Source organism: Haliotis cracherodii, unplaced genomic scaffold (assembly GCF_022045235.1).
Source record: "Haliotis cracherodii isolate W230 unplaced genomic scaffold, xgHalCrac1.p SCAF_8, whole genome shotgun sequence".
Classification (NCBI taxonomy): Eukaryota; Metazoa; Mollusca; class Gastropoda; order Lepetellida; family Haliotidae; genus Haliotis; species Haliotis cracherodii.
The window spans coordinates 36,831,388-36,840,613 of NW_027266341.1; positions in this window are offsets into that span (position 1 = coordinate 36,831,388).

A 9,226-nucleotide genomic window follows, 5' to 3' on the forward strand; every position below is an offset into this window, starting at 1 on the left:
TTAGTAAAAACATGAAATTCAGACTTTCTTGAGTCATTATTCCTTTTCTTGATTCTTGTTTTACATGAAGTGCAAACATAAGGGTGACTGCAAAAGTGAGAACTTCTATAAGTATATGGCTATGTATTTCCCTAAGTTAACGCATTTGCTTCATAATACAGCAACGTTACACAAGACTGAGCTTGTTTACGTCGCAATGGCATGTGACCACCTCCGTGGTCCAGTGGTAGAGCGTCTGAGGAGAGCGGAATGTCGAGGTTCGATCCCCGGGCCATCACATCAAAAGACGTTATAAGATGGTATTTGTTGATACCCTACCAGTACCTCGCGCTCAGCATTAATGGATTAAAACAATGACTGGTTGGCTCGAAGTCAGGGGTATGGATGTTAAACTGCGGTATCTCAGTGGGCTAGCACTATCAAATTAGTACGGACTAGTACAAGCAGCTACACACACAGAGACACACACACACACACACACACACACACACACACACACACACACACACACACACACACACACACACACACACACACACACACACACCTCAATGGCATGTACATTTGGCAATAATATTAATTACAGCACAAACTTGGAAAACCACAAAAATACCAAAATAGCCCAATAAAGTGTGCAAAAAGAATACCTTAACTGTACTTAATAAACAGGAAGCTCCGATATTTACTACACTTTCATGTTAACTTTAGCCATGGACCTAAATATAATTGAATTGAGGTCTATGCACTTTGTCCAGCGATGTGTGAGAGCTAAAATCCCGTTGTGATAGAAACCATGGGGTTGTTCGTGTAACCATCCCTCCACTGCTGTCGTGAGTTCATCATCGGACCGGAAATGACGTCCACGCAGTTCTTTCTTCAAGTTTGGGAAGAGAAAGTAGTCGCTTGGTGCCAGGTCTGGTGAGTAAGGTGGATGAGGCAATACTTTGAACCCGTTCCGCTTCACTGCGGCAACCGCAAGTCGACAGGTGTGCACTCTGGCATTATCATGTTGGAGCAGCACAACGGTCCAGGAGATCAGAGTAATACTCTCCAGTAATAGTCTGGCCACGTGGCAAGTAGTCAATAAGCAAGACCCCTTTGGTATCCCAAAAGATGGTTGCCATGACTTTGCCAGCTGATGGTTGAGTCTTAAACTTTTTGGGACGGGGTGAAGCAAAGCCAGTCCACTGCTTACTCTGTTCTTTGGTTTCTGGGTCATAGTGGTGTACCCAGGTTTCATCACCAGTAACAATTCTCTCCATAAAGTTGTCTGCATCCCGACTGCATTGCGTCAAAAGTGCCTGACACATTGACGCACGTACAGCCTTCTGATCATCACTCAGACATTTCGGGACCCATCAGGCAGACAGCTTCCTCATACCCAGACGATCATGCAAAAAGGTATGGACACTTCCCTCTGAAATGTCCAAGGCCTTGGCTTTTTCTGACACCTTCATTCGCCTGTCTTTGACAACCAGTTGTCTCACAGCTTCACTGGTTTGGTCATTGGTCACCTCTACAGGCCTGCCAGGGCGTGGCTCATCTTCCAGGTTCACCCGACCCCAATTAAATTCTGCAATCCAGAATTTGACCTGAGCATACGAAGGCGCACTGTCACCATACACATCTGACAATTTATCATGTATCTCCTTTCCCGGATTCCCTTTTAAGTAGAGGTACCTAATAACAGCCCTGTATTCAACCTTTGAAGAAAATTTGGCAGAATCTACCCTTGCCATCTTTATAGATCGCGTGTGTGACTTCAAATACAATTTCCTCAGTGAAACTTTGTCTATGCACGTGACATACATTGGTGCACAGCACCTGACAAGCATGCAACCGTTAAGATCTGATAAATAGCTTAGGCTGGTTATATATTGAATGGCCCTCGTATATTAACAAAAAATCAATTCTAGGTCATAATTCCATAAGCCAAGTCTAAACCAGAAATAAAACCTAACTTATTAAGAATTAGGGATTAGAGAATTGAGAAGATGCATCCAAAACCAATTACCATTTATGAATTGTGAAATAAGTGAATAAATGTGCCTCACCATTACTTTAGACCTTACAAAACTTCAACATCCATGCTGCACAGACCACGTGGTGATTATAATATACTCATCAGCTGTCATCTCCCTTATTTTAAGATTATCATGGTGGCACTTGAGCTAAATATTAAATCCCCAGGTTTTATTCCTCCTTAACCGATTTGGCTGGCAGGAAATGGAAATAAATATTTTGACCATTACAGCCACGTAGACCTGGCAGTCCATCTTCCAGAAGCAAGAGAGTTAACTGACTTTAAACGTCTAGTTTCCCACTTATCGAATTAGGGTGGACTCGATAGTAGCGCCACCATGGCTGTTACGAGTTATGTCCCTTGTATGCCTCTCCTATGGATTAATCAGATTCCACCTCTCGTATCGCTTCCATTTACTTCAAACAAAATAGCGGCGCCCAGTCAAGACGATCTGATCGACAGTCAAGATCTATATTGTGATAAAACGGGTCTTACATCGCGAAGTGCATCAAATCACGTGAGCACCTTGAATAAAAACTTGAAAAGATTTGGAAAATATCTGTTGACAACGAGTTGGCGATGCACATGCTTTGCAAATCCTGCAATCGACCTAGTTCTGCATGACAGTTTGCGCACCGGATTTCGATTTCGGTGCGCGATTTTTAATTGGACTATGCATAGACTCGTTAGTCCAGCCAAAATGTAACTCCATAATGCCAGCCTTGTTCGGCAAGGGCGGAAACTGGACTTTTATAGTCAGTTAACTCTCTTGCCTCGGGAAGATTTGGTAGTCAAACTAGTCACGCTAATTACCCACTGGTGCGTAGGATCAAATAGCCTTAGTCCGTATAGCCTTTTATCAACATATGGAGTAAGGTAAATAGACCGCTGGTGCAAAACCAGATAACCCGAAAGGATAACATACCCAAAAGTGCTACCCTGGTCAGTTGAGACAAATGTAAAAAAAATACACAGACATGGGGAGCAAGGACGTGTCTACATATTTTCTGAAAATGAACGTAGACCATTTAAGAGCCAAATAAGTTATGATGAGAATTATTAGAATGACTCCTGACCAGGTCACAGGGCTTCCTGACGCAGGGCTGACTATGTAAGACATAAATCAGTTAGATAAGGTATTGAGGATTGCGGATGTGGGACTGGCCATGGAGGTTCACTCCCAAAACTTCTACATGCCAAAACATCTACAGAGATGATTGAGTTTACCTACTGTTATAATGGTATAGTCCTCCTGTAATTAAGAAGACTCATTAGCTTCTTTACGATGTTGAAGAACATCCCAGCACTCCCACAGACAAGAGATGAAGTTCAACTTGAAGGAAACTGGACTGAAACAACAGACAGCCGCCCATTCCTGCTTTTCACTGATGGAGATGCCAGCAAGATTGTTGTATTTTCTACCCATGACCAACTCCAAGCTTTGCAGTCTGCAGACACTGTATACATGGGCGGAACATTTACATCTTGTCCAGATCTGTGGAACCAGGTATACATGATACCGATTTGTAGAAATGATTTAGAAGATTGAGTGTGCAGACAGGACAAAAATCGCACAGTTAGACTTTGGTGCCGCCCCACCCAGCAGGAAGCGAGTTTACAGAGAAACTGAAAATCGCCTGAGACGTCTTAAGGACATGTTGACTCAAGGACAGAAAACCCCTATCGAGTTCCTTGATGCTGTTGGTCATCTTCTCAAACTTGGTTAAGAGACTTGAAATATAGTAATTTTAGTGCTGTATGTGACAGAGTGAGGCCAGTTGTGACATTAAATTAGTGTGTGTACTATTTATTTATACCAGTGCTATATGAGTAAATTGACTTCATTGTCTTCAAATTGTTTTGTTTTGTTGTACACTTAATTAATTGGACTGTTCCAAGCAATGCCCAACAGGTAATAGCCAGGAGATTAGTGGTGCAGTGGACCATAAGCTTTGTTGTTTTAAGCTGTAGAAGTTTTGGCATGTAGAAGTTTTGGGAGGACACCGCCATCGATGCCCAGCTAATGCATGGAGCTGACAGTTTTAGTCACTACGATAGAGACCTGTCAACTGAGTGGAATTTAGACTTTGTCTGCGCCTGATACACTCAAGAGGTTTGTCTAAGTAAAAGGTGTGGACCCTCAGTAGGACTTGTTGTTGAAGCGAGAAACTCCCTAGAACACAAACGTCGACATGATTTAAACATATTTATTTTCATAAATATTGTGAAAATGGATTGGTAAACAAGCGAATCGCTTATGTTAATACCGATCCATCACATGTAAGACATAACCCGTGGTAGAATAGATTCCAGGGTAGAATAGGTCTTCAGCAACCCATGCTTGACGTAAAAGGCGACTATGCTTGTCGTACAAGGCGACTAACGGGATCGGGTGGTCAGGCATGCTGACTTGGTTGAAGCATGTCATCGATCCCAATTGCGTGGATCGATGCTCATGATATCAAACACTGGATTGTCTGGTCCAGACTCGATTATTTACAGACCGCTGTCATATAACTGGAATATTGCTGAGTGTGGCGTTAAACAACAAACAAAACATGTAAGACATGATACAATAAATACATAAATTAAGGTTTGATGAATTGTACATGCCAAGCTAGATATATAATAAATACAATACATATTCCAAAGTTGTGTTGTAGCAGGTATAAATGAATCTGCATAAGCTTTTGTTTTACACTTCACTGTTTGAAGATTATTTTTTTACCTTAAGTTATAATTTGTTTTTTCCCGAAACTGTATAAGGAATAAGCCTTCAAAGATATTCAGGGGTGAAATGATTATTCATTTTGTAAAACATTACAATTTTGAATTGTATTTTCTGTCTTTTAATGACTTACTATTTGTTTCATTGCGGATCTTCTGATGACTCGTACCCCGGACAGCGCCACATATGGTTCTAAGAGTTGATTTTTCCAATAAACTAGCTTGTTCATTAGTACAGTTGTCCCAATTATGACAACAATAATCATAATATAGTTTCTAAGGCAGTTCGGGATAGACGATATTTATCACTTTTCCTTGCAATATCATCAATGTGCATTTTCCATGTACAATTACTTTGTATAGTAATACCTGGGTTCTTATAACTTTGTACATCTTTGATTTCTGTACCATTCATATATATAAGTTAGGTTTGAGACTTGGTTTTACTTTACAAGTAAATTGAACAGATTCAGTTTTATCGGGACTAAATTTAAGGTGCCATCTAAGAAGCCCATTCTGAAAAATGTTCCATGTCATTATTGAGATTACTAGCAGCTATATGGGGATCTTCTATGATCACATACAGAGATGTGTCATGAGTAAAAAGGCTTATATTACTATTATTCCTTCACCAATGTCATTGATATACTAGTAGATGATAAACAATAATGGTCCAAGGACCGAGCCCTGTGGCACACCTACCAAGACAGCTTTTGGATCTGATCTATTAGCCATTTATTACTACCTTTTGATATCGATTTTCTATGTAACTATCAAACCATTTCAATACATTTCCACAGTTACCATAATGTTGTAGCTCATATATTATTCCTCTGTTCCAAACTTTATCAAAAGCTTTACTTATGTCACAAAATTCAGCTCTAACTTCCTTACTTTCATCTAAAGCCTTTGCAATAAAGTCATATAAATATGTCAACTGATTTGAGATAGAGTCATCCTGCGTGAAACCAGATTGTAGGTTAGTAAGCACATTATTATTTCTTAAATAGTTATACACATGTTTAAATATGCATTTTTCAAATATCGTTGCATTCATTCAAGCTATTTTTTCTTATGAATAGGAATGATAAGAGCTTCTTTCCATAGTGATGGGATTATTGCTCGTTGAAGAGTGCCATTGAATTATTGTTTAATAAGGATAGGGGCTAGACTGTAAGTACTTTAGTTCCAGTACAAGCACGGCCAGTTGCCTTTGTGGTGTCCACGGACAGTAGTATATCCCTAACTTCATCTTCCATCAAAATAATATTTACTAATAGATTGTCATTTTTACGGGTGGAAGGTGCATATCAGGATTACATATGCGAGATTGGTCCACAAAGAAGTTATTGAGAATATTAGCAATATCCATGGAATTATCATACAACCTATCCCCAAATATAATTGGGGAAAAATTGTGTTTTGCAGTTTTAAGTTTAAGAAGTTCCTTTACTAAACGCCGCCAAGTCTTTATACCTTGAGGACTATTTATTACACTTACATTATTACGTCAACACGAGATGTTTGCTTGTCAGTACAACCAAGTGGGGATCGGACGGTCACAATGGTCGTGTGTGAGCGTAGTCCAGCTGAGCTCAACTCTTACAGTGCTGTGTGTCTGGACTCACTCAATTACATTCAGTCGTTACATAGCTGCACCATAGCTGAAGACATAAACTCATTCAGCCATTGTAACGAGTGAAGTTTTACTCTCGAAATCGTACCCTTGGCATCTTCCCGAGGCAAACGTGTCCACTAGCCTATATCAAAGTCCGTTGAAATCTACTGTGTGATATATATAGGCAAGTAGACAAAAATACCTTGGGGAGATGACTATAGGGAAATAGACTGGACCAGACGAACCAGTGATTGGTAATAGTAACTGTCGGGGTAGGCTATAGAGAATGTTCCATTTGTCAAGTGAACTTTCATGTTTCTCTCATCGTGTGACGGGGGGATGGAGATATTTTCCCGAGTGGCATACGAGAAGAGAGCGTACATTCTCCCTACCTAGCACACAGGTACGGTTCAACAACCCTTGTATTTGCGATGAAAAAAATAGTTTCGTGTTTGCAAAATCATAAAAAAATATAAACAAAAGTAACAAAAAATATTTAGGTTTCCGAAACTTCTGTATCATACATGTAGATATGATAATATACAAAATCAACTCTAACAAATATTATTCTTGAAATAATTTGTTGGAAGCGAAAGAATACACGCTGGTCAAGTAGCAAAAATGGCCCTTTGCGAAACGAACAGTCTCGGTTGACGAGTAAAATGAGAAATTTACAGTTTATAAGGAAACATTTTCAAGAGAATAACAAACGGCATGAAACGATAATAACTCTGTCATTATTTTGCCTTGTCAATGTGGAACTAACGTAAAACGGAAGTCAGCAGTTTGTGTACGCGCTAGACACTTATGATACAGCAGTGAAATGTCAAGTGTTATGTTCATTGCAGAGAAAATATCCCTTTTGTCAACTTAAGAAAACTTGTATATAAAACAGGCAATCAACCAAGTCACCGAACAAGACGACCGATGCATTTCGTCACCCCGTGTGACAAGCATGTGTTGCTGGGCATTTTTTTCTAATCCGGAATCCCCGGCCACACGGGTTGTTGACAACAGTTACTGACAGGCGATGCCCATGGGGTGGATAACTGTCATTTGAAAGTGGCGAGATCCGATCAGTCAAATGGAAACTGTGCAGGTTTTCCGTAAACTCTATTTATACTTTTGCATCATTCAGATAATGCTTTCATGCGACGCCAAGACTGCTATTGCTTTAATATCCCATGAAGACTTCTGAGAAAGTTCAGACAACCGTTGCATAAAGCTCATCAGCTCAGCCATCTTTGCTCCCTTGAGCCATGACAGGTTGCACTCAAAATATTTTACATAGAATTTAGTAGTTGACAATCCTGTACAACCGTATCTCTGAAAGCAGACACAAGAACGTGATATTGCCAGAAATTACGATATTCCATTCTCTGGTTGCTTTGGTCACTCGGAAATACACGGAAATATTTTTTACCAATCGGGCTAGCAGCGGAAACGCGCGAACGATATTCCAGTGAAAAATCTTTAGTTCGGACTATTAATGTTGGGATTATATTATCGATATTTATTAATCCGGAGGCTTTTACTGAGATGGTACAGTCCGGTTCAATGGGGTTTCACTGAGATGGTACAGTACGGTTTAATGGGTTTCACTGAGATGGTACAGTCCGGTTTAATGGGTAATTCACTGAGATGGTAGAGTCCGGTTTAATGGGGTTTCAGTGAGATGGTAAAGTCAGGTGTAATGGGTAATTCACTGAGACGGTACAGTCCAGTTTAATGGGTAATTCACTAAGATGGTACAGTCCGGTTTAATGGGGTTTCAGTGAGATGGTACAGTCCGGTTTAATGGGTAATTCACTGAGATGGTACAGTCCGGTTTAATGGGGTTTCACTGAGATGGTACAGTCATGTGTAATGGGTAATTCACTGAGATGGTACAGTCCGGTTTAATGGGTAATTCACTAAGATGGTACAGTCCTGTTTAATGGGGTTTCAGTGAGATGGTGCAGTCAGGTTTAATGGGTATTTCACTGAGATGGTGCAGTCCGGTTTAATGGGGTTTCACTGAGATGGTACAGTCAGGTTTACTGGGTTTCACTGAGATGGTACAGTCCGGTTTAATGGGTAATTCACTAAGATGGGACAGTCCGGTTTAATGGGTTTCACTGAGATGGTACAGTCCGGTTTAATTGGTAATTCACTAAGATGGTACAGTCCGGTTCAATGGGGTTTCACTGAGATGGTACAATCCGGTTTGATGGGGTTTCACTGAGATGGTACAGTCCGGTTTAATGGGTAATTCACTGAGATGGTACAGTCCGGTTTAATGGGTAATTCACTGAGATGGTGCAGTCCGGTTTAATGGGTAAATCACTCAGATGGTATAATCCGGTTTAATGGGTAATTCACTGAGATGGTACAGTCCGGTTTAATGGGGTTTCAGTGAGATCGTACAGTCCGGTTTAATGGGGTTTCACTGAGATGGTACAGTCAGGTGTAATGGGGTATACTGACACGGTACAGTCAGGTGTAATGGGTAATTCACTAAGATGGTGAAGTCCGATTTAATGGGGTTTCACTGAGATGGTACAGTCCGGTTTAATGGGTAATTCACTAAGATGGTGCAATCCGGTTTAATGGGGTTACACTGAGATGGTACAGTCAGGTGTAATGGGTAATTCACTGAGATAGTACAGTCCGGTTTAATTGGGTTTCACTGAGATGGTACAGTCTGGTTTAATGGGTAATTCACTGAGATGGTACAGTCCGGTTTAATGGGTAATTCACTGAGATGGTAGAGTCCGGTTTGATGGGGTTTCACTGAGATGGTAAAGTCAGGTGTAATGGGTAATTCACTGAGATGTTGCAGTCCGGTTTGATGGGGTTTCACTGAGATGGTACAGTCA